The sequence below is a fragment of the Manis pentadactyla genome, chromosome 2 (genome assembly GCF_030020395.1).
Source record: "Manis pentadactyla isolate mManPen7 chromosome 2, mManPen7.hap1, whole genome shotgun sequence".
Classification (NCBI taxonomy): Eukaryota; Metazoa; Chordata; class Mammalia; order Pholidota; family Manidae; genus Manis; species Manis pentadactyla.
This window is the reverse complement of record NC_080020.1, coordinates 11852715-11865950: the sequence shown is the minus strand read 5'-3', so window position 1 is coordinate 11865950 and position 13236 is coordinate 11852715.

Genomic DNA, 13236 nt, shown 5'->3' with positions numbered 1-13236 from the left:
ACAAGGAAACAAGACACATCACAATCAAATTGCTCAGATTAGTAACAAAGAAAAAAATCTTCAAAGCAGAGGGAAAAAAGACACATCAAAAACATAAAGAGGGTGACAGCAATTTCACATCAAAACAATGCAAACCATATAATGGAAATTACTGAAAGAAATAAACTGTCCATCTAAAACTTTAGGTCAAGCAAAAATAACTTTCAAAGCTAAAGTAGAATGAAGATGTTTTCAGACATTCAAAAGCTGAAAGAATTCATCACCAGCAGATGTTTATGACAAGAAATGTTGAAGTCCTTAAGGAAGAAATAAATTACAACAGATAATAAATCTACACAAACAATAGATCACTTAAGGTAATAAATACATAGGTAAAGATTTAAGTATTTCTCTCATATTTAAATCACTCAAAAAATAGTTCAAACAAAAATATGAATAATATGATATGGGATTATAACATATGTAAAAGTAGTATATATAACAATAATCCAAAGGCCACAAGCAGAGAAGTGGAAATATTACTAAGTTTTTTATGCTATATGTGGAGTAATATATCACTTGAATGTAGGCTATAATAAAGAGGTATGCTAGAAACCCGTAAGCAAGTTCTAAGATAACAAAAATTTAAAGCGAATTAGCCAAAACGGAGATAAAATGGAGTTCACAAAAATTAATTAATACAAAAGAAGGAAAAATTAGAAAACAAGGAAACTATAGATAGGAAAAATAGAAAACATATCAAAAGATGGCAAGTTTAAACCAGATCACACCAGAAAGCACATTAAATGTAAATGCTTTACACATCCAGTTAAAAGACAGATTATCGTCATAGTGAATAACAAAGCAAGACTATAAGCTGCCTACAAGAAACATACTTTAAATATGAAGACACAAATAGATTAAAAGCAAAAGAATGGGAAGAGATATATCATGGAAACACTAAAAAAGAACCGGAGTGATTATATTACTATCAGACAAAGTATATTTTAGATCAAAGAATATTACCAAGAATAACAAAGGTCATTTCATAATGAAAAAGATCAATCAAGAGAATATAACAATCTTGAACATTTATATACCTAATATCTTTATTAGAATACTTCAGAATACATGAAGCAAAGGGTAGCCCTTAAAGGGAAATAGAGGAATCCACAATTTTGATTGGAGATTTCAGTACATGTCCATAATTGATAGAACAATTGGACAGAAAATCAGTAAGCATATAGAAATTTTGAACAGCACTATGAACTTCCCTTAACTCATGCACGCTTTTCAAATGAAGATGAAATATTTAGGAAATAGATCTAAATCTAGATGGGAAGCAAGTCCCAATACATTTAAAAGGTCTGTGTTTCTTCCAGGTGTCTCTAGTTTTTAAAGGCTTCACAAATGACTGAGATGAAGTCAGGTTTACTCTGACAGCCTCTAAAATCTCTTTAATTACCCCACTCAATCTCATCTCCTACAATAGCAGGAATAAATCATTCCAACAGAATCATTTGTCTCATCTAAAAATAGGCCTACATCCCTCTTGTGTCTCTTTTAGGACTGCCCCACTGCACAACATGCCTCCTGAAGCTGCTCAGGGCACAATATATGAGACCATACATGGAGCCTTCCTTCTTTTTCCCAAGGACTTGCTCTAGCAAGGGAGTCAGCCACCATCACTTTCACGTGGCAGACACCGACAGGCAGAGAGAGGGACGGCTTTACAGTGGAGAAGAGGCCAGGTTCCAGGTGCACCCTGAGTGGAGGCTATTGGCATGGGGACGCTGGGGGCGGACTTATTAGAGGCGAGGCATTCTGTCCTTGGTTACAGTATGTATTTGGCTTTCTCTGGAGCAAGAACAAAACTTACAGAAGCTGTCAGTTACGAATCAAATCCTGGTCATTGGGGAGAATTGTTTGGTTTCCTGCACGGTTACTAGGGATGGTGGTCTGACCTCCTACAAGGCTGACTGTAGGTAGTAGGCTGGCTTCCTGTGCCATTGCTGCAGATTATGGTTGGAGCTCTGCTTTTATATATGGTCTGGACATTGCCTATTTGAATATTCAGTCTCTCAATTCAGAACTTCCCTGTGGATCCCCCTGGCCTCTAAGATCAAGAACAGAGTCCTCAACAGAATATATCTGACCCTTCACCAGCTGGCCCTTTATCTGGTCTCGTGAGGATCCCAACACTGAACCAGTCAGCGTCCCCTGGGTACATGGAGCCCCTTCGCGCCTGGCCTCTCTGCACGTGCAGTCCACCTTATTTATTTAAGGTATCATTGATATACATTCTTATGAAGGTTTCACATAAAAAACATTGTGGTTACTACATTCACCCATATTGTCAAGTCCCTCCATACCCCACTGAAGTCACTGTCCATCAGTGTAGTAAAACGCCACAGTCTCTACTTGTCTTCTCTGCACTACACTGTCTTCCCCATGACCCCCCCACACCATGTGCACCAATCATGATACCCCATAATCCCCTTCTCCGTCCCTCCCCACCCACCCTCCCCCACCTCTCCCCTTTGGTAACCACTAGTCCCTTCTTGGAGTCTGTGAGTCTGCTGCTGTTTTGTTCCTTTAGTTTTGCTTCGTTATACTCCACAAATGAGGGAAATCATCTGGTACTTGTCTTTCTATGCCTGGCTTATTTCACTGAGCATAATACCCTCTAGCTCCATCCATGTTGTTGCAGATGGTAGGATTTGTTTTCTTCTCATGTGCAGCCCACCTTCTTAAGGCTGCCCTCCCTCAGCCAACTCCAACTCTGACGTCACCTCCTCTCTGAAGCCTTTCCTGACTGCCCTGCTCTTCTCTGTGCCCCTCACGCTGTGCACCTGCCTCTGTGTTAGCACTACCAGCAGTGGAGTGATTTCTCAGTACACACATCTGGCCACCAGGCTCGACCTTGACTTCTTGAAGGGCAGGGATTGTGTCTTATGATTTGTTTTTGGATCTAGCAAGTAGAAGGAACTCAATCAAGTTTGTGTTGGATGGATGCACAAGCAAACACAACTAGTATGCTGAGTACCTCGTATGCCTCTTCAAATAAACGAGGGCTGTCACTTACAGATGGACAGAATTTGGTAGCTCTTTTGCCCAGAAGAACTCCTCTGTTTTTGTCCTATCCTTCTTGTCCCTCATCACTCCCAAGCAAACTACACACACGGGCAAGCACACATGTACTTTTTTCCTGTAGTCACAAAAGAGGAGAAGAGGAGTCTTCCTAAAGCCATGTACAAATGCTCTTTAATTGGAGAATCAGAACATCAGCCGGTGGGGTGATGTTAGTGCTTCACCTGCTATGAAACAGTTAGCTTCCCGCTACTAGCTCTGTATTTCTTAAGTGGAACCCCCCTTTTAGCAAATGTGTTAATTGGATGAAGTGGAACAGAAGCCCAGGTTGCAGAAGGCAACCTCTTGAACACTGGGGAAGAGGATATAAAGCCTAAAGCCCAGCTGAACATGCTTCTCCACACCACGCCCAGCCGAGAGCCCCTCCACCGGCAGCTGCTGTCCCATGAAGGCTTACAGTCGGGGGAAACTGCGGGGCAGGCCACACTTCCAGGCTGGCCTTCAGGACACTTAATAATGTCCATTCCTGTATTAGTTTGGTAGGGCTGCCAAAACAAAATGTCACAGACTCTGGGACTTAATATAAATTTATTCCGCATAGTTCTGGAGGCTGTAGTCCCAGACCAAGGTGTTGGCAGGTATGGGTAAAGTGAAGGTTCCCGTGGCCAGGGTTCTCACCTGGCCTGGTTGGCTTGCTCACCACACACGTGTGGTCAATACGTCATTATTGACTCTATATAAAGAGCTCTGCCGAATGCCTTGGGCGACACGGTGGCAGGGCTGCAAGGCTGCAGGAGAGCAGAGATAAGACTGGAGTGGTGGCAGCATTGAGGACAGAGGCCCAAAGGACGGCTGTGTGGGACGACTGTGCAGGCAGTGGGTCCCAGAGGATGGCTGTGCGGACAGAGGGGCCCAGGGGCAGAGACCGGCTTGCTGCATGCAGACTCGCTCTGAGTGAATGGGATTCTAGTGACTGAACTGCCACCTGGAAATAAAGTTGGGTATAACCCTTTCACCCCAAAAACGTTTTGCTGTCAATTTCTTTGGTCACACTGAATCCATAGCGAACTTGCCCGGGGCTGAAACCCATTGGCAAGACAGACGGCTGTGGGGGCAGAGAGGCCCAGAGGCAGAGACCGGCTTGCTGCATGCAGACTTGCTCGGAGTGGACGGGATTCTAGTGATTGACCTGCCACCGCGGGAATAAAGTTGGGAATAAACCCTTTCACCCCAAGAACATTCCATTGTCATTCCTCGGTCTCCCTGAATCCCGGGGCTGGAACCCACTGGCAAGACAGCAGTGTTGGTTTCTTCCAAGGCCTCCCTCCTTGCTTGCAGATGGCCACCTTCTCCCTGTGTCCTCCCACGGCTCTTCCCCTGTGGACATACATCTCTGGTGGCTCTCTGTGGATTCGAATCTCTTCTTAAAGGAACACCAGTCCTACTGGGTTTACTTAATTACCTCTTGAACACCCTTTGCTCCAAATACAGCCATGTGCTGAGATAGTAGGGATAAGGATGTTAAATATACACATTTTGTGAGGACACAGTTCAGCCCAAGCAGTTTCCAAAGGGTCTTGTTTTCAATCAGGTCCTCTTGATGCCTTAGCAGCCAAGGAGTTTACTACTCACCAAGATGCTCACTCTCAGAGTCAGGTACATTTTAAGAGAATATCCTGACCCAAAAGATAGGGAGCTTTCCACTCCAGCCCCCACATCCCCAAGCACACCCACTGTCTCCCCTTTCTTCTCCCAGATAAGCCTGTGGGCAGCAGGAGGATATCCTCAGGCCTTCTCACGTTCCCCTCCCTGGTTACCATCACAGCTTTGGGTGTCCTAAGGAATGAGTTACAGAGGCACCCAACTGCAGGCCAAAAATGAGGGCAGCTGGGGCATGGGAGGTGGCACCAGCACAGGGTGCCAGGAGGGAGCCGAAGAGGGTGGACCAGAAAATAAGCCAGCATTCCCCGCTTTTCTAGGGACCTCCCTGTATGGAAGTGTGCACTTCTTAAAGCAAGATACAAGGCTATTTCCATTTTGAAAATGCACATAAAAAGCAACAAAAATGCTTGATTTTTGTAATTCTTTTATACTTATTTAGAACTGATGATTCTTAAGGTGTAGTGTCTATGTGTTTGACAAGAAAAAGATGGGAACACAGCACGCTTACACTCCAGGGAAAGGCAGCAGTGGACTCGCTCTGCGTGCACCTAGTTGTCAGTCTCAGGACGCAAAGTCATCCACATCGACTTTTCGGAAGTGAATCTTAAAGAAAGATCTAACCAGAAGGAGGTGACACCTGCTGTACAGGCAACAGGGATTGTTCGAAGTGTGAAGGCCTGATGTGAATTAATGAAGGGGAATGAAAATAGAAAGAGCGTGTGGGTAAAATTGCAGTATTTCCAGAATGTCTCGCCTGGCTTCAGTGCATCTCCGTTCACTGAGTGTTTCCGGGGCGTGGAGAGGAGTAATCCGTCTCCACGTCAACAGGTAAGTAAGGGAGAGCGAGGCTTCTCTGGACCAGAGAGGCTGGGTGGGGGCTGCTGCTTTTGCAGCCTGGTCGCGAGAGACACAGGAGAGCAGATGTGGACGACTACTTCTAAGAAATAAACGGGTTTCTCCCACTTTATTTCTCCCTTTGACTGATTATGATTTCAAAGGTATTTCGCCCTGGGATAGTCCCCCTGGAGCCCCAGACTGGCTGGTGTCTGTCTGAACTTAAATTCAATGTGGCCAAAGTCCAACTCCCTCAAAACCTATTCCACCGTATACTTTCTATACGTCAAGAAATAGTTCTGCTGTCTACTCTGATTCCCTAGCCAGAAGCCCAAGGAACCCTTCAGCTCACCCCACTCTCTGCCTCCAACTGATAAACAGCGTCCTCCCAGTATTTTCCCCGTCCACCACCACTGCCAAAAAGCTAGTGTGAGCCACTTCTGCTCCTCACCTGCAAGGTCCCCCATCTCTGCTCATGTCCCCCCTCACAATGCTGACTGCTTTCTGAAATATGATAGGACAGTGTCACTTTGCCCATAGGTGTTCTCAAAAACTGAAGTAGTGGAAGGCCACTGGCTGGTTCAAGCAGTGCCCAGAAATATTGCCATTTCCTCTGCTTCCCACACCCTTGTGGGCAAACCTGTACCATGGCAGAATACAGACTCCCATCCTTCAAACAAGTTGTTCCAGAAGACATTTGGAATATTTCCCAGTGAAACTGAGCTCCCACTGACCACGGTAGTGACCTTGAGAAGACATAGTTGTATTAGACTTTCCTCACTTCATCACTGTCTCAGTATCCCCACCCGTTACCCCTGCTTTCTGAGGTGTCACCCAATGGTTTAGCACTTAGATCTGCAATACTTTGGGGGAAAAAAAAATCCACATCTGGAGCTCTGATAAGATTTGCAGCGTGAAACAAATTCAAGTGCTTGGAAACAATTAAAACCCACTCCTAAGTAACTTGAATTAAATGAGGAAGTAAATAATTATAAAGTATTAGAATAATCACCAGTTCATGAAACTTCTTTGGTATCCAAACTGTGGAGTACAGCTAAAGCAATCTTTGAGGCATGAGAGCTCACCACAATAAATACTAGGGAGAGAAATCTTCTTGAGAATGTAGGATGTAAGCTGCTTTTCCCAAAGAAAATACACTATCAAAGTTCTGGCCCCCCCAAATCCTCCTCACTGGTTTACTGGGGGCACTCAGAGTATGGACATCCAACGTCAAATCTAGGGAGAACAGAATCTACAGTTACAGTGTTGGCATTTGATGCTCTGAAATTAAAATCCTAATAACATTCATAAAGACTCTAATTTACAATGCATTACAGATGCAAGAGGCCATTACCCCTCCCTCAGACCTGCCTGTGTTCAAAACCTTTGATAGGCCCTGTGGGGTGCCATGAACTACTCAGTGGTGATTAACTAGCAAATAACACATCCCTGTGTCTAAATCCCAGCTCAGTGGCTGGTTGTGCAGCTTCAAGCAAGTTTTCCTAAATTTTTCTGAACCTCAATGTCCTCATTTACACAGGGAGGTTAATACTAATTGCTATGGGCTGTTACAAAGGTTAAATAGCATTATATATGCAGAGCACTTGATCCAGTTTATTATTTAATAAACATATAAACATTAATAAACATATAAGCAATTATTATTTAATAAACATGTGCTTATTAAATACTATACTTTTTAATATTTAATGTGTTTGTTAAATAAAACAATGTATGTGGTTATTAAATAATATATATTATTGTTATGTCTCATGCTGTTGTTAGGCAGAAAGCCAGAGATAAGTGGGAGGAGAGTTGGGGTGACCATGGAGAAATTGAGACTAGCAAATTGAGACTACAGATCGCTTCCACCAATGAGAAAATCCCTACTAGCTGGGAAAGGAAAACCACACAGACATTCCACAAGCTACAGTCCAACTGGGCATACTCCTGGGTTGCCCTAAAGTAAACTTTGCTCATTATAAAGTCATTAAAATAAATCTGCATTGCAGTTTTTCCCCCTTTGGTGGGCAGAGAGAATTCTGGGAAAGAGCATGCTCAGTAGTAATTGGCTTACATTATTGCCAACCTGTCAATCAACACTTGTTTGCATAACAGTACTCCTCCTAAAAACCCCTTGCAAACCCCATAAAATGGCACTCTCCCTGTCTTGCCAATGGGTTTCAGCCCTGGGCAAGTTCACTATGGATTCAATGTGACCAAAGAAATGACAGTAGAATGTTCTTGGGGTGAAAGGGTTATACCCAACTTTATTTCCAGGTGGCAGTTCAGTCACTAGAATCCCATTCACTGAGAGAGAGTCTGCACGCAGCAAGCCAGTCTCTGCCTCTGGGCCCCTCTGTCCGCACAGCTGTCCTCTGGGTCTCTCTGCCCACACAGCCATCTCAGTCTCTGTCCTTGGCGCTGCCACCACTCTAGCCTCTGCTCTCCTGAAGCCTTGCAGCCATGCCATGGTGTCACCCAGAGCACTGGGCAGAGCTCTTTATATAGAGTCAATAGCAACATATTGCCCACATGTGCATAGTAAGCAAGCAACCCAGGGCTAGGTAAGAATCCTGGCCACAGGAACCTTCATTTTATCCTGGTTGGCTTGCTCACCACACACGTGTAGGTAATACGTTGTTGACTCTCTATAAAGAGCTCCACCCAGTACCCTGGGCTGCTGCAGGCTGCAGGTGAGCTGAGACTGGATTGGTGGCAGCACCGAGGACAGAGACTGAGCCAGCTGTGGGGGCAGAGAGGCCCAGAGGCGGAGACTGGATTGCTGCACGCAGACTTGCTCTGAGTGGACAGGATTCTAGTGATTGACCTGCCACCGTGGATATAAAGTTGAGTATAAACCCTTTCACCCCAAGAATGTTCCACTGTCATTTTTTCGGTCTCACTGAATCCATAGCAAAGTTGTGCAGGGCTGAAACCCATTGGCAAGACACATGAAGACTGATTGCTTGTGTGAAAAGTGCCCAGAGAGCTCTCTTGACAGGAAGCAAAGCTGTCCCCAACAGAGCCTCTCAGAAGCAGACCCTCCAATGGGGGACCACAAAGCACCAACAGTACAAGTGGCCACAGGATGCAGGGGTGGCTTCTCCAGATGCAGGTGACACCCAAAGACACCCACTTCACCCCCTGCTCTTCATTCAGCCATCACCACAATCCCGTAAGGGAACCGTAAGGGAAGTACTATCACTGCATCCCACTGACAGTGGAAGGGAGGCCCAGACAGGCCAAGTCATCCGGTTACATGGCTTCAAGTGGGGCCCAGCCAGGACTCAAAGCCACATCTGCTCTGTCCTCAGAATGCCAGGGCACTACCTCTCCCTCACGCCTACCTGTGTTCACAACCTTTGATAGGCCCTGTGGGGAGTCCATGTGCCCCAGGAGCCACAGATAAAGGGGAACCAGGCTCCACCTGAGAAGTGGGGGTCACAGCAGCAACAGTGGGCCCCAACACCTGCTCAGACCTGCGAGGGGCATCATCTCTGTGGGGCGTCTCGGGAAGACCCCAGATTGCTGCCCCTTGAGTGCCTCGGGTTGGATATTAATTTCGATTCCTGAGGGGAATAAATAGCCCATTTGCCCTCTCTAGTAAGTGAATCCCACATCAGGAAACCCCCTCCTTTTGAAAGAGCCTTCTTTGGGTTTGGCATCACTTATCAAGTGGCCCCTCCTGCCTGTTTTTTTTTACTTTTTTTCCCCCTATTTATGTGTTTGATGTGTTTCATGGTTTTGAAGAAAAACTCCCAGGTAGTATGAACGTTTACTCTAAACCTTTTTAGTGGTAGTTAACATTCACTTTTCAGTCTATAGGGATGTAAATAGTATCTTGCATCTATTATGTTAATTACCAAGGCTTATTTTTTTAGTAGACACAAAAATCAAAGAAGTAATGGGACAAACCCAGTTCTGAAGGCCCCATATATTTATCTTTCAGTAATTGAAAGCATTTAGAGAATAATTTTCACTTCTAATACCTCCAGAAGATGGTTTTGGATAAGACACTCATTGTCAAAGCAAAACTAATCTATAATTAAACAAGTGAAGCCATGGTTTTCAATTTACAGGTAAAAGGAGGTTGGCTGTTAGGCTGGGTTGCTTTACAGAAGAAAATTATCTTCAGAGGAAACTTCAGGTGAGCGACCTCAGTCAGTAACCAGTGTGCCCTGTGGCCAGGCCTATAGACTTATAGACCTCTATCTACACAAATACTCCCGAATGATGAGAATAAAGGAACAAGCCCTCCATGGGGACCCCAGTCTTTGGTAAAAGACCTGAGTTTTTACTTTAAAGGGAGAACAAAGTAATAGCATAATATTACTATGAAGTGAGAGAAACATTAACAGAGAACGGTTAGATTGCATGGAAGTGAAAAAGGTTCTGAACTACTGTGCATGTATGTGTGACTATCATGGTGGAGCTTATCCAAGTGTCTGTAAGCAGAACTAGAATGACCCAAGGAACCCAGCTTGGGAGTCAGAACGTGTTGAGAGAAATCAGCGTGTGGCTAACCTGTTTCCCAAAAGCGAATCAATTCGTAGGACTTGATATGATTGCCAGGGATGGCAGCTGCTAGAATGAGGACAGGTGGGGGACGTTTTTTGTTTTGATAGATGGGAGAGTAAAGATAAGGGGACATAACCACCAGCTCTTTGGAGTGCCTTAGTGTCCTTAGTGAGAGAGCCCTTATGACCAGAAGATAACCAAATTGTTTCCATTTGTTGATTCATTCCAATACATATTTATTAAGTACTAAGTGTAGGCACAGTTCAAAATGCAGGGGATACAGCATTGAGCAAAACCAACAAATACCCCTGCCCTGGTGGAGCTTACATTTTATGGGGGGCAAGGGGGTGGGAGTTGAGAAAAATACAAATAGAAATTTTATCCTAAAATGAAATGCGGGAGCTAGTCATAGGTTTTATATCAGGGGTAAAAATTCAAGCCATTTACCGAAGCCCTCGTTTCAATTTTTCATTGGCTCTCGGTTGCCTCAAACATGTCAGAAAGTCATAACATACACAGAGCACAGGAAGATTTCAAAACAGAGTGAAAACAAAGAAAGCAAAGAAGACATTTCTGGAAATCTGACAGATGTGGGGCGGTGCGCTGGAAACGCCAGAGCGTGTGCCTCTCCGAACAAGGAAAATCCTGTCGGCGCCCGACCGCAGACGGGAGAGCGGGGCTGCTGAGGGTCTCGGCGTCCTACCTGGGCTCCGCGGCGCGGCTCCGCCCCTGGTCGCCCGCGGGGGACACTGAGGCCCGCCCCCGCCCCCGCCCCCTGACCGGCACGTGGCAGCCCTTCCAGCGCTAGGAGGCGCGCGCATGCGCACGCACAGAGGCGTGCAAGCGCACACCGATGCGTGTGGCTCCTGGTCGCCCAGCCTTGGGGTTTGGGCCTCGTCGGCCGCCGTCGCTCGCTCGGGTGCCGAGAAGTCGCCGCCCGTCGCTGCTCGGGCGTTCCGTGTTGTGACCGTCCATTCCCGGGTCGCTAGAGCGCCGATCGCTCTGCGGCGGGGAAGCAGCTCTGCTCTCGCGCCCTCGCCTCACCCACCCGCGGGTGGGCCCGCGACTTCCGCCCAGGGGCCTCTCGGGAGCCTCTCCTGGTCTGGGGCTCGGGGCCAGGGCCGTCCCCGCGCCCGCTGTCTCTACAGCCCGCGGAGCCACAGGCCTGGGGACAGCTTGAATCGCGGCCTCTGGTTCTGGCTGCACGTGGGTGCTGGTGGGGGCGGTGGGGTGGTCCCCAGCCCTCGCACTGGAAACGGCAGGAAACTTAAGCCGGCCCAAGAAGGGGTGAACTTTTGATGGTCAGGCGATGCTGATAGCCTTGGGGATCGCGGAGTACGCGAGTTCTGTATTCTCACTCAGGTGTGGCGGCTTAGAATGTCAGCCCGAGAACTGATGTGCAAGAAATACCACGTCCCTTAATTTTCTGCATCTCAGTTAATTTGTGACTCCTGCGCCACAGTCAACCCACTCTTCTCTGCCCCCATATGATGGGCTGGTTAAAAAATAACAAATTACCCCAGGCCTTCTTGGGGTCCCCTTCCCAGGAATTAGGCCATATTTTGGAAATTTATCCAGTGACTTGGTAGGTAGTCATATTGCCAGTAAGTGGCAGTTAGGATTCAAATCCCGACCTCTGGGACTCCAGAGGCTGAATCCCAACCAAGCTGCTAGATCGCTGTCTCTGAAATGTCTAGCCTCAGCCCTATTTGAAGGCAGCTTGAACTACAGTGCCTGGAAGTATAAAACACACTGAACCGGAAGTCGGAAGGTGACCTAAAACAAGACTTCAATTTCCTCTGGATGAAATAGGGTGACTGTCCGAGGAATTGGAGAGGGTGTGTCTGGTCATTTGCAGGCCGCCATCCAGCCCATCACAATGATGTCTCCTGGATGACACTTCCAAGCATTGATACAGCAACTCCAAAGTGAAGGGCCTCATCATCACTGATTGGAAAACTAGATTCTGCTGGTTTAGTGTTAACTGACTGGTGCACAAGGGCAGACAAGAAACACTGATAGTGCAAGGGAGGTGATTATGACATGAGCTACCCCAACATCCACTCCCTCTCCACCTCCCTGCAAACAGACATAGATAAGAACTTACTTGTGCCACACAGGAAGGAATGCTGACTCTTGGGAGGAGCGAAACTGTAGTCAAAATGCTATAACATATAGCTGTGTGGCTACTCCTGAAATTATCAGCAGTCCAGCTTTCCAAAACAAATGTAACTGAAAAAAGATTAGGACATTCCAGTCACTACTTAAGGCACTGTGGCCGACTCCCTTGAAACCAGAGGCAGGTGACACACAGAAGTGCAGACTGGGTGGAGCTTTAAATGCAATCTGCTGCTATTCTCTCCCTCTCTGTGTGGGACCTAGTAATAGGAAATCCTGATTTCCGTTCAGATTCTCTGCTGCTATTTCTGAAATACAGTTATAACTGAAATATTGTAAATAAACCTAATCAATTCTTATTCAAATTTCCTGACAGAAAAAAAAATTTTGCCCCCAATTCAGCTCAGCTGCTGATACTGTAATGTGAAAGTTCACTGTGGACTGCATTTTCTGATGATAAAACCTCTCCATTGTTGGGAAGGTGGCGCATTTTGTAATTACCATTTGAGTTCTCTCCTTTGATTTGGCTTTCTTATTAGAAGGCTTTATTGCAAAATGATTAAGTTTGTATATTTATTTTAGGCATGTTGGCTTTTAAGACTCATCTTTGGCTGCAGATCAAGTTCTGTCATATTTCCAAAGACCAGATTGGAAGTGTTTCTGGCGTTGTTTTGGTTGGGACCAAATTTGTATCCTGTATTGATAATTTTGTTTTCAGTGGTTCTTGTTTTTTAAATTTTGTTGGATCCCTAAGCAGGTATGTTGAGTTGAAACTTGAAATTCCAATAAAAGTCGGGAGCGTCTAAATTGACCCTGAGGATGCAGCAATAAGGCAGATAAAGATCCCTGTTCTTAAGGAGGGTACATTCTACTGTAGAGTGAAAGGCAATAAGCATATTAGTTAGCAATATGTATTATGGACAAAACCAAAGCAAAGAACGGCAGTAGGAAACAGGGATTTGCGATTGCAAATAGGATGTTTGGGGAGGCATCATTACAAAGATGACATTTAGATAAAGACAAGTAAGGTGA